Source organism: Aotus nancymaae, unplaced genomic scaffold (genome assembly GCF_030222135.1).
Source record: "Aotus nancymaae isolate 86718 unplaced genomic scaffold, 86718_ANA_hifiasm-v0.15.2.pri h1tg000064l_0, whole genome shotgun sequence".
Classification (NCBI taxonomy): Eukaryota; Metazoa; Chordata; class Mammalia; order Primates; family Aotidae; genus Aotus; species Aotus nancymaae.
In genome coordinates this window covers 6,651,576-6,664,162 of record NW_026988478.1, presented here as the reverse complement: position 1 = coordinate 6,664,162, position 12,587 = coordinate 6,651,576, and positions in this window count along the sequence as shown.

The window sequence follows — 12,587 nt, the reverse complement described above, 5'->3', positions numbered from 1 at the left end:
GCATGTGGGAGCCTTGTCTTCGGGGTGAACATCTTCCTTCATGTGAGACCTGGTGGGAACAGATTGAGAACAGCAGAACAGCAGATTATCACACTAGGACTGGTAGGCCAGAGGCTGAAGCACCTGCTCACCTTGACATATACTGTTCACTGCTAGTTCATCAAGTTAGCTAGAAACTAAAATTGAATATATCTAAACATATGTTCAGGCTGTTCAACTCTAATTCCACTAAAATTCACTTTTGAAAGCAGGGCACCATATAGAATTACTTTTAAAATATATGAATAGACCTTTGTATGCACTTAAGTCTTTATAGTCATGTCTACTATGAATTTGCCAAGGGTAGTATCTTTTTACTCAGTGCTGTGGCCAGTTACAATTCCATGTGGCCAAGACATGTATGGATCGTTGATAGTTGCTGTTAATACAAAACAAACCAAATAAGCAAACAAAAATGGAAACAGTCCTGTGTTGAGTATGATGAGGTGAAATCAGATTTTTAGCAGAGGGCAGAAGAATGCGTTTAGTCAGGTGCCATGGTTATTATAAGTGATACTGAAATGACCTCCTGACATGCTTTAGAGCTGTGTCCTCACCCAAATCTCATGTGAAATTGTAATCCCTAATGTTGGAGGTGGGGCTTGGTTGGAAGTGATTTGATCATGGGGGTGGTTTTCTTTTCTTTCTTTTTTTTTTTTTTTTGGTGTGTGAGACTCTGTCTCACTCTGTCACCCATGCTGGAGTGCAATGGCACAATCTCGGTTCACTGCAACCTCTGTTCAACTTCTGTTCAAGCAGTTCTCCTGCCTCAGCCTCCTAATTAGCTAGAATTACAGGTGCCTGCCATCATACCCAGCTTTTTTTTGTTTTTTTGTTTTTTGGGGTTTTTTTGGTAGAGATGGGGTTTCACCATGTTGGCCAGGTTGGTCTTGACCTCCTAACCTCAAGTCATCTGTCTGCCTCGGCCAAAGTGCTGGGATTACAGGCATGAGCGACAGGACACAGCCAAGGAATGGTTTTCTTATGAATGGTTTAGCAGCCTGCACTTGGTGCTGTTCTCATGATAGTAAAGGAGTTCTCACAAGATCTGGCTATTTAGTGTGTAGCACTTTCCTCCTTGTTCTCTTGCTCCTACTCTGGCCATGTGATGTGAATGCTCCCCTTTTGCTTTCCCCTATAATTGTAAGCTTCCTGAGGCCCCCCCAAAGCTGAGCAGATGCCAGCATCATGCTTCCTGTACAGCCTACAGAACCATGAGCCAATTAAACCTCTTTTCTGTATAAATTATCCAGTTTCGGATATTTCTTTATAGTAATACAAGAATGGACTAATACACTAGCCTAGGGTCCACTCCCCCTTCTTTGGGTAATTGTCCTAATTTTTTTTCAGGTAATCACACCTTCCATGAGTCCTTGCCCATTGAAGGAGGCTGAATGCCCTGTTCCCACTGAGAGTGGGGTATGTAGTTCAGGGACAACCTATTCAGTGTGCTCCCCCCAGCTGCAGTGATCGCTTCAAGCACGGATGGCACAATATGTGGGCCAGTAAGACTGGAGAAGAAATTTTCTGTAACCTCTGAGAAGTATCCCTTCCTTTTTCTGAAAGCTTCTGGAAATGGGCATCTCTCTGGCTCTCTCCAAGGACACATGTGAGAGCAAGTACTTGAGAAAATGTCAAATTAGCACCGTGGGGTAAGGCTAAGTCATATTACCACCTAGGTAAGGCTGACCTCAGAGGGAATCTGCCATTGTGGTAGGCCGAGGAAAAATGGAAAGAAACCTCAATGACATTGTTGAGCCACTGAATTTTATAATCCACAGTTCCGTCTTACTGGTAGACTTCCAGATATATAGACCACTGTGTGTGCTTTTATTGTTTATTGATGCTACTTTTTGTTGGGTTTTTGATTCTTTACATCTAACATGCTTAAACTGGCATAACTGAAGACTGACTGGAAATATAGTTGCCTAAAGACCTGATGGAATCAGAATGCAGTTGCCCGTTTCAAAGCAATGGCTTTAAGCAGGCCATGATTCTAAGTGTCCTAAAATGACAGGTTATATGAAGTCACTTGCAGTTCCAATTATGTTGGACAGAATGGTAAATGATACAATTTTAGATGTATTTTTTCCAGAGGTTTTTTTGGGTAGAGAGGTGTAATCAGGAAGGGAATGGCAGACAAAAAGGAGAGAACAAAGATCTGATGATAATAATAGCTGACGCTACATTACACTTGCCATGTGCCCAGCAGTGTTCAAGGCAGAGGACATATTTCCTTATTTGCTCTTCCTAATAGTCTTGCAATATGAGTATATTTATCCCCGTTTGTTTTCAAAGAAGAGAATAGAGGGACCAGAGGTGCCACAGATAACAAGACCTGCAATTCAAGCCACAAGTTCTGGCTCCAGTGCTAGCACCACTATTCTCTGCTGCTTTTGCCATTTGGGTCCTTTAAGGCTGATGTAGAAGTATCCAACTATTGACACTGAATGTTCCCCGAGTATGCTTTGTTTGTAGCTTCCTTTGAAATCCCGCAGAAATACCTAGGATTCATCTGGATGAAACAAGGTGTTCAGACAGGGCTGTACCTGGCAGAGCCCATATGGACATTGTTTGTGAATAAATTATGCCAAGGAATTAGGTAAGCAGAGGGGGTTTTCCTGCCAGTTACTTGCTCAGACTTCACCGCCTCCTACTTACCTAGTGATTTCATTGAGAGCCAAAGTTTCTTTTTTGTAAATAGATTCTACATTTCTTCCTCATGCCTTTCTGCAGAAAAGGATGTTACATTAGGATGAAAAAACATCTATTTAAAAAAGGATGCCTTTTTGCTAAAATTGTAACAATGTTGGTTTAACCTAATACAGCTATAAAAGTAAAGAAAACAAAACAAAAAAAAGAAAGCCTTAGAAATTCTGGTGGTAGAAATGGAAGTTCTCATCATTTTCATTGAAAATGTAAAGACTCAGTTCTGTAAGTTAATTGAAAAAGTCTTTATAAAGCTCCTTCTGCATTGCCATCAATGTTGTGTAAGATAAAGTAGGAAATAACAAAAATGTATACAGATGTTACTATTTTTAAATATTCATTTATTTTTCTTCTCTGTATTTCTCATTTTTTCCTCATTTTGCAGTAAATCTCTCCCACCTCACCCCCATTCTAGCACAAGACCAGATCTCTACTCAATTGGAAGAAGCACAGAAAAGAGTGGGAAGCAGGGCAAACCACAGGCTTTTGTGTCTTTGTTTTATAAAAGCCTAAACCCTTGGGGAAAGAGATTCTCTATTCACATTCTAAAGAAACAGGAATGGAGAAGTTCCTCCAAACCTCCCCAATTCCCTGGGCTTGGGGAAGGGTGGAAGAGGCGGAGGTCTGGGACCAGTCCCAAGAGCAGAGAGGAATTGTGCCCCACATTAAGCAGCCCACTAGGAAGGCTGCCAGCCTGGAGAGGGATGGCTACATTGTGCACATTGACAGAAATATAAGCAGCCTTCACAAAGATTCCTGGGCTCACAGCATGACATGGGAACAGCAGAAGATCATTAAAACTGAGGACAGAGATGACAAGCTCTCAGGCCTAGCCTGTGTGCAATAACAGAGGACCCAGTGTCTCCAGCCTCCCCACCACTTGGCTCTGTGGAAGATGCCAGAACTGTGGCACAGCCCCAGGGGATGTTACATTATCCCAAGACTAGCTAAAATTTAGTTGTGTTTTGCTTGTTGGATTGTTTTTCCACAGGCCCAACAGAATGGGAAAATCAGAATTAGATCTTAAATAGAGATATAAAAAGCAAAAGATGAAGCATTGTTTGCAGATCAGAGTTTGGCATGGCTGCTGCAGGAGAATGTGGCAATCCTGCCATAAGCGTTTAGAATCTTCTGGCCTACAGAATACAGAGGCAAAGCAAATTTGAGAGCACCCCAAACAGAAAGTAGCCAAATGATAGAACCTGTGGTAGAAAGAGATATGACTGTGAGCTGGGAACCCAGTGAAACTCTCTGGAGAAGGTGGAATGTGGCTTGGCACCTCGGCAGAGCGTGTGAAAGTACAGATGTACAGGGGAAGAAGCAGGGCTCTCCAAACATGGACAGCATGAGCAAGGACTCAGAGATGGGTGGGTACATATGTATTCAAGAGTGAGGATAAGAAGGAAATGCATTTGATGGACTGAACTGAGGGAAATGAACAACTAGATAAATAAAGGTGGACCACCCTTGGAGTGTCTTGAGTGCCTGGCTCAGACATTTGTATGGACACCATAAACAGGACCCCAATTGGAAGCCTCAAACTGGACTGTGAAATGATTTTTATTTTGTTTTATTTTATTTTTATTTGAGAAGGAGTCTCTCTCTGTTGCCCAGACTGGAGTACAGTGGCGCAATCTTGGCTCACTGTAACCTCTGCCTCTGGATTCAAGCGATTCTCCTGCTTCAGTCCCCTGAGTAGCTGGGATTACAGGTGCACGCCACCACGCCCAGCTAATTTTTTGTATTTCTAGTAGAGATGGGGTTTCACCATATTGGCCAGGCTGGTCTTGAATGTCTGATCTTGTGATCCGCCCGCCTCAGCCTCCCAAAGTGCTGGGATTACAGGCATGAGCCACTGAACCTGGCCTGAAATGATTTTTAAAACTGGCATTCTAAGATTAACATGAAGTCACTATGATAGATTATTGATAGCTTGTGAAACTAGAACTAAGCTGAGTAGAGGGGAGGTCATTTTGGTATCTAGGAAAAAAGGGAGGTGAAGGCCTGCATTATGGGTAAATGGAGAAGGAAATGTGTATGAGAAATAATGGAAGAAAACATTTTGAAGAATGGAATTAACTATGGCAAGTTGGAATGATGACTTCAGTATGCTATTTAGCTGAGCTCACAATCAACTGATCATACAGGGGATGATGGTTTATTTAAGAAATGTTACAGGCAAAAAAGGTACAATATATTTCAGTTTGCTATTTTAAGCTGCTGTTCACCTAAGCCCCTTTGAAAATATGTTGTCTTGACTAGGTTGAGAAAGAATTACAGAAGTAAAGAGAAAACAAGTGTTTGCAATCTCACAATATTTTCATTTTTGTAATGTTTGGTGCTCGTGCTATTTAATGTCTTCTGATACTTTGACACATTGTCACACAAAGCAACTATGAGGACAAACATGTCTAATTTCAGGAACAAAGTCACCTCAGAGTAACTGAATCTGTTAGTCCGAAGAGAGAATTTATGAAGAAACAAACAAGATTTGTGCAAAAACTACCTCTAGAACATAAAATATATTCAAAACATGCAGGAAATTGCCTCAGCAGTTTAGCAGGGTCTTTAGATTGAAAGTCCTCACTTCAAATCCCAACACTGCCACTTAATGTATGTGACCTTGGACAAGTTACTTTAAAGAGTAGTCCTGGGACCTCGGTGCAACTTAGAGACAGATGAAGTCCAAGGAGATTGAAGGGCTCATTTTTGACTCACTCTCTTGACTGGGCACCCACACAGTATGCAATCCACATAACTGTATACAGTGGCTCCGTTACTCGAAATCTCTGCATTCTCCTTTCTTCTTTGTATATTGAAGAAAATAATAGTATCTGTCTGATGGGGCTATTTTGAAGACATAACTGCTGTAGAACATGTAGGTTTAGTATGGTGCTTGGCACATTTTAAACTTGCTACAAATATTTACTATTATTATTGCATTATTATTATTAATCTAAATCTCTCATGTTTTAGGGTAGAGGTTGGCAAACTGTGGCTCACAGGCCAAATGCTGCCTACAGCCAGTTTTTGTGTAGTGCAAGAGCTTAGAGCCATTTTTATATTTTAAATGGTTGGAGAAAAGTCAAAAGAAGACTGTCCTGTGACACATGAAAGTCCTATGAAATGCAAATTTTATTGTCCATAAGTAAAGTTTATTGGCACAGAGCTATACTCATTCATGTATGCATTGTCTGTGGTTGCTTTCACGGGATAGTGGCAGAGTTGAGAGGCAGTGTCAGAGATGAGATGGTCCATAAAGCCCAAAAGATTTTCTATCTGGCTTTTTACAGAAAGGACTTGGAGACCCCTGTTTTAGTGTGTTTTTTTTTTCTTTCACTAGTTTCAGAATATGTTCTTCAATCTTTTCCAAATTAAAATGATTTTTTAAATACTTGAGCACCAGTGAGTATCAAGCTGTTGAAAGAAAGGAATTCTTATCTTTTCCAAGTATTTTACAATATCTTTCAAAACACTGTCACCTCTTTTTAGGATGATGACAATGTGCCTAACACTAACTCTCCTTTTAATATACAGAGATAGTGGTGGCATAGCACTGCACCAGAGCCCGAGCAAACACATGCTTGAAGAGGCTGCCCTAAAGTGTAACTATATGTTAAACAGGTTCAGAGTTGGACACATATTTTATATGCACAGGCACCAACCAACGTTTGGCTTTCTAATAATGTCAACATGTATCAACACAAATCAAAAAGTTCAGTTGATCATTGAGATGTTTTAACTATTTGATGCCAAAAATTCAAATATTTGGAAACATCTGGATAACAGATTACATTTTTCACTTTTCATCTAGATTTGGCACTCAGTTTATTTCAGCTAATGAGAACAGCCAAATATTAGCCATGTTGTAAATATTAACATGGGAAAAAACACTCTCCCCTTTCCCTTTCCAAGATAAGCTTGCTGGTTCTGTTTCTTCCTATTCAGTACCTTGATGGCTTTCTTCTATTTTAACCTCTATTTCTCGTCTCTTTTCCTTCTTATTTTTTTGTCTTAACTTTCTCTATTTCCTCAAGTACTAGCTTTACTGTCAACACTTTTTTTTTTTTTTTTGAGACGGAGTTTCGCTCTTGTTACCCAGGCTGGAGTGCAATGGCGCGATCTCGGCTCACCGCAACCTCCGCCTCCTGGGTTCAGGCAATTCTCCTGCCTCAGCCTCCTGAGTAGCTGGGATTACAGGCACGCGCCACCATGCCCAGCTAATTTTTTGTATTTTTAGTAGAGACGGGGTTTCACCATGTCGACCAGGATGGTCTCGATCTCTTGACCTCGTGATCCACCCGCCTCGGCCTCCCAAAGTGCTGGGATTATAGGTGTGAGCCACTACACCCAGCCCTACTGTCAACACTTTTTAAGACTATCTTCTTTCCAATCCCTTTTACCCAAGGAAGAAAAATGATTTGCTTTACAATAATTGAAATTCTTAATTAAAACCCAATGTCAAGCCTTTATAAGGCATAAATGGCTTCTTAATTGCTGGGAACCTGCTTTGTGTACAATTTGCCATGCCATGTCCATGGCAGAATTCAAGGGAAAGGTCACAGAGAGACAGTTTATTTATCTAGTCATATTTTTTCTATTAATTTCAATTGATTTTTAACAATCTGTTTGATGTGATACTTGTATGTAAAGTCCCTATGATATAATGCAGACTTCTCTGGGCCACTTATTTACAATTATGGCAGTTATGCTTTTCCTTATCTTGGGCTATTTCAGGAGGCATGGTTATGGTCCACCCTGGGCTACAGGCTTGTGCTGTAATAACATGGACCTTGCCAAGATAAATGCAGTCATCTCTCCCTGCTCCCCTAAATTCTTCATTGATGCGCTGCCTTTATGAAGTCTTGCTGTGAACACAGCATTTAATCCATGACACTCTTGTCAGGATGTCTTCTGCACATTCCCAGGGAGGGCTTTTTCTCCTCCAAACAAAACTGTAGGTTTAGCTATAGCCCCAGATCCTATAAACAGGAATAGCAGCTGCAAAACTGTGAATTTTATTGTCTTTGGTCCTAAGCTGCTGACTTCATACTTAAAAAGAAAGAGCTTCAAAAAGAAAATAGAAAGTATCTTGATTTTAAAATAATTATTGTATGATCTCCAGAGGTAGGGAGCTATGTTATGTTCACGCAAACATTTAGTTTCCCATTTAAAGATCACTACAAACAGATCATTGTCCTAAAATCCTCTGAAATTGAAGAGAAAAAATTATACTTACAACATTAAATTGGTCAGCTTAATTTTAATGCTATCCAAGATCATATAAATACTTAATACAAAAATCCTTGAAGAATGTAAGTAATAATGATAAAATAACAACCAATATGGTTGTATGACAGAAAAAGCATGCCAGACCAATTTAACTTGCAGGTAAAATTACATTACCAAGTGTCCCATTACGAAAATATTATAAAGATGTTTCTGGATAGCTAACTTATCTGAATATCTTGGGGGACAGAACAGGATGACAGTGATTCTTAATTAAATCAATTCCATAGAACAAGCTATTTTATGGACTACATGCTTTCTCAGGTCTCTGCCAGAAAAGCTTATATTCCCAACACTTAAATATCTTTTTGTTTTTTGCTCATGTTAGAAAAAATAAAAATAAAGAAAAAGAGCCAAGATCATCTCAGCTCCTCTACTAAAGTATCTATTAAGAAGCTATCACTTTCCACTCTACTTCTCACCTGACATTCTTAACACCCAACCAGACACATCAACAAAGGATTTCAGTCCCTCAGAGGAGGAAGGGCAGAGGACTCTCATGACATCTCACTCTTCCTTTCTGGTTTAGGATGCATTGCCCAGGATGTGTCCTAAACTGAGTGACTCACCAAAGAGTAAGGAAGCAGTTCAATATGCTCCTGAATTTCTTTCTTTCTTCCTTTCTTTCCTTCCTTCCTTCCTTCTTTCCTTCCTTTCTTCCTTCCTTCCTTCTTTCTCTTTCTTTCTTTCTTTCAGATGGAGTCTTGCTCTGTCACCAGGCTGTAGTGCAGTGGCGTGGTCTTGGCTCACTGCAGCCTCCACCTCCTGAGTTCAAGCAATTCTCCTGCTTCAGCCTCCAGAGAGCTGGGATTACAGGTGTGCGCCAACACACCCAGCTAATTTTTGTTTTTAGAAAAGACGAGGTTTCACCATGTTGGCCAGGATAGTCTCGATCTCCTGACCTCGTGGTCTGCCCACCTCAGCCTCCCAAAGTGCTAGGATTACAGGTATGCTGTCGCACCCGGTAAGAAAGCAATTTCTACAAGTTCATTGAGTTCTAGAAATATATGAAATCATGCTGTCCACTCTAAGAATCTTCCATAAGCTTCCCATCCCACTCAGAATGAAATCTCCAATTGTGTTTTAGGAAGACCTGCAAAGCACACATCTGCAGCCCCAACTTTCCTCTAGGACCTCAGACCCTCCCCTTTCCCATCCCCTTTCCCCATTCTGTACCAGCTGCATGGGCCTTTTCTCTGCTTGGCACTTCATATGTGCCAAAGGGCCTCTACACTTGCTCTTTCCTGGAAGAGCCTCCCACCAGGTCCTCCAATGGCTCACTTAGGTCATGTAGGTCTCTGCTGTAAGGTGAAACTCTCAAAGAGACCTTCCCTGATCACCCAGTAGGAAGGAGAATAGCAGCCCTGGTAGACATCCACATCCTAATCCCTGAAACTTGTGAATATGTTACCTTACATGGCAAAAGAGGCCATGCAGGTATGATTAAGAATTTTGAGATGAGAAGATTATCCTGTATAATTGGGATGGGCCTAACATAATCATAAGAGTCCTCCTGAGACGGTAAGAGCAAGTGAGAGATTTGAAGATGCTAAGCTGCTGACTCTGAAGACAGAGAAAGGGCACTGAGCCAAAGAATGCAGGTGACTTCTAGAAGCTAGAAAAAGCAGGGAAACAGTTTTTCCTCTAGAGCCCCCAGAAAGAATGTAGCCTTGCTGACATTTTTATTTTAGTCCAGTGAGACCCATTTTGAACTTTTTACCTCCAGAACAGTAGGATAATAAATTTGCATTATTTTAAGCCATCAAGTGTATGGTAATTTCTTATGGCAGCAATAGGAAACTTAAAAATAACTTGCCTTCCCCAGTCTCTCCAGGTTACTTCCAACTCCTGCACTCTGCTGTTTCTTCATAGCATTTCCTACTACTGGAAATTGCATTGCTTTCTCATCTGTTTGTTTGCTTATCTACTGTCTGCAATAGGATGTACACTTCATGAGAATGGAGACTTTGCTTTGTTCACCTCTAAATCTCTCATAGGTAAAATTACCTGGAAGGAGTAGACGCTCAGTGGATCTTTGTTGAATGAGGGGCTGAAAACATGCATAAATTAACACTTATTAAAACCAGTCCCCACTGCAACATAATTTAGGTGCTCATGGAATTGGGTGTGTACATGTATGTGTGAATGTGTGTATAGGTACAGTAGTCATGGTGGAGCAAGGAGGTAGTGCGAAGTCGTAGTGGTGGTAGCAATAGCAGTAGTAGCAGGAGCAGCAGTGGTGGGATTGTGGAATTTGACCTATTTCTGTGATGGAGCAATGGTCTAGATTGACAATAATTAAAATACAATATTTCAAGAAGGCTTTTTATTAGATCCGTATGAAAATGTCCTCTGTATGTAAGTTCAGAATCATTCTGAGCAATGTTACTATTTAGACAATATCCTCTAATGAAAGGTCTTACCCACAGGATAATTACCAGTAGTTCAGTGTCCATACATGGACTGCATACTTTGACAAATTTCCCCAAATTATGTGACTGAAGAAGTCAATCTAGTTGTGATCAAAGCAGTAAAAGAAAAATTAACTCCCAGAGAAATAAATGTAGGTCAATATTTAAACTCTTGATATGTAAACTGAAAGGTGATTCCCACATGAAAAAAAAAAAATAGAGAAAAGGAAATTTAAAACTTGAATTTAATTGGTACCAGAAATTGACCTTAAAAGAATTATAGGCCCAATTAGTAAAGTGAATCTGAGTTGACATTTCTGTTTCCAGTGTAAGAGTGTATTTATTTAACTACTTTCAGAGGTTCTGTGCACTTGGAAAACAACCATTTTCTATAAAATATTAATGACCTTCAAAAAAATAAAAAGATAACCTATCTGTAACTTTCTTCAGCTGTGAACCGTGTGACTATCTGGCCACCTCAAACAAATCCTAGTGCCATCAATTAAATCAATCTGCTACATTCAATGTGTGGTCCCTGGGCAGCAACATCATCGTGACCTGGGAACTGGTTAGAAATGTAAATTCTCAAGCTCCAAACTTGACCTGTTGTCTTAGTTCATTTGTGTTGCCACAGAGGAATACCTGAGGCTGGGTAATTTATAAAGAAAACAGGTTTATTTGGCTCATGGTTCTTCAGACTGTACAAAAAAACATGGCACCAGCATCTGCTTCTGGTGAGGGCCTCAGTCTGCTTCCACTCATGGTGAAAGGCAGGAGGAGCCGACCACATGGGAAGAGCAGGAATCAAGAGACAGAGGAGGAGGTGCCAGGCTCTTTTCAAGAACCAGTTCTCACGGGAACAGAGTGAGAACTCACTTCCTCAAGAATGGCACCAAGCTATTCAAAAAGGATTTACAGCTATGACCCATAAACCTCCCCTCAGGCCCCACCTCCAATACTGGGGACCAAATTTCAACATGAGACTTCGTGGAGCCAACAAATCACGTCCAAACCACACCAGCTAACGCAGTCTGAAGATGGGAACTGCAGTCTGTGTTTTAACAAAGCTCTCCTGAGAATTCTGTGCTATGCTCAAGTTTGAGAACCACTTGCATCAACCATTCTGACTAACCAAATCCAGCACATGATAGTGTTCAAGAAATGCTAGTTGTTATTATTAGATAAGCCAGCTGTGACAAATTTGATACCGCAACTAAGCAAAAACACTCCCGGTTATATTCCTCACTACAGAATGTGTTGGTCATATTTTATAAATGGAGTCTGATCCCCAGTTGATACCTTCTCTGCTTGGAAATGAAGATGATCAAGAAACATAGGATGTGGTAATCCAGATGCTGAAGTCAAATTTATGATTGCAATTAAATTGATATGTGAGATTCATTGATGAGGTTTGGAAATCAAATCCCCCAAATTTATAAATACTTCATGATCAATTATGCAACACAGCTGCAGTTACCAAGTAGTAAACCTCATAAGAAAAGTTGCAGTTGCACGATGTTTTCAGAATTACATTTGTCTAATTTAAGCTATACAACAAAGAATGTGTATGTGTGTCTGCATATGTGCCCATGATAGTGTGAGAGTGAGGTTGGTCTTCATTGATGAACTACTAGTATTTATTTATAATGACATTTCTTGCAATTTTGCCTTCTTTTTCTTTGTTCATTAATGTCTATTCAGATTTTTAAATTTTGCTTTGACCCCTCTAGTGCTTTAAGCGCTGGAGCCTGTGGTTCTTAAAGAGAAAAGTGCAGACTGTATGCTCAGACTGAGCCACAGATATCATATAATGACCTCGGAAAAATCTTAAATTATGTTGTACAGAGCCTGAGGTTTTGATTGTAAGACAACTGTCTCACACTTTGAATGCCTAGCCTCATTAATATAATGTGATAATCCATTTTTCTCTTACGTGTGCTACATGACATATATTTACTTGTCCTAATTAAACTGAGTTAAAAATAATCTCTAAGAATGTGGTGGCATGCCTGGAGCTTTCCTAGAGATCAGCAAAGTCAGATCTGGAAATCGCTTTTCTGAGAATATTATAACTTGACCAGGCCATTGCAACCGCGTTTCCATCTTTATTCTCAAAACCTTGGAGGAAATCCTCAACTA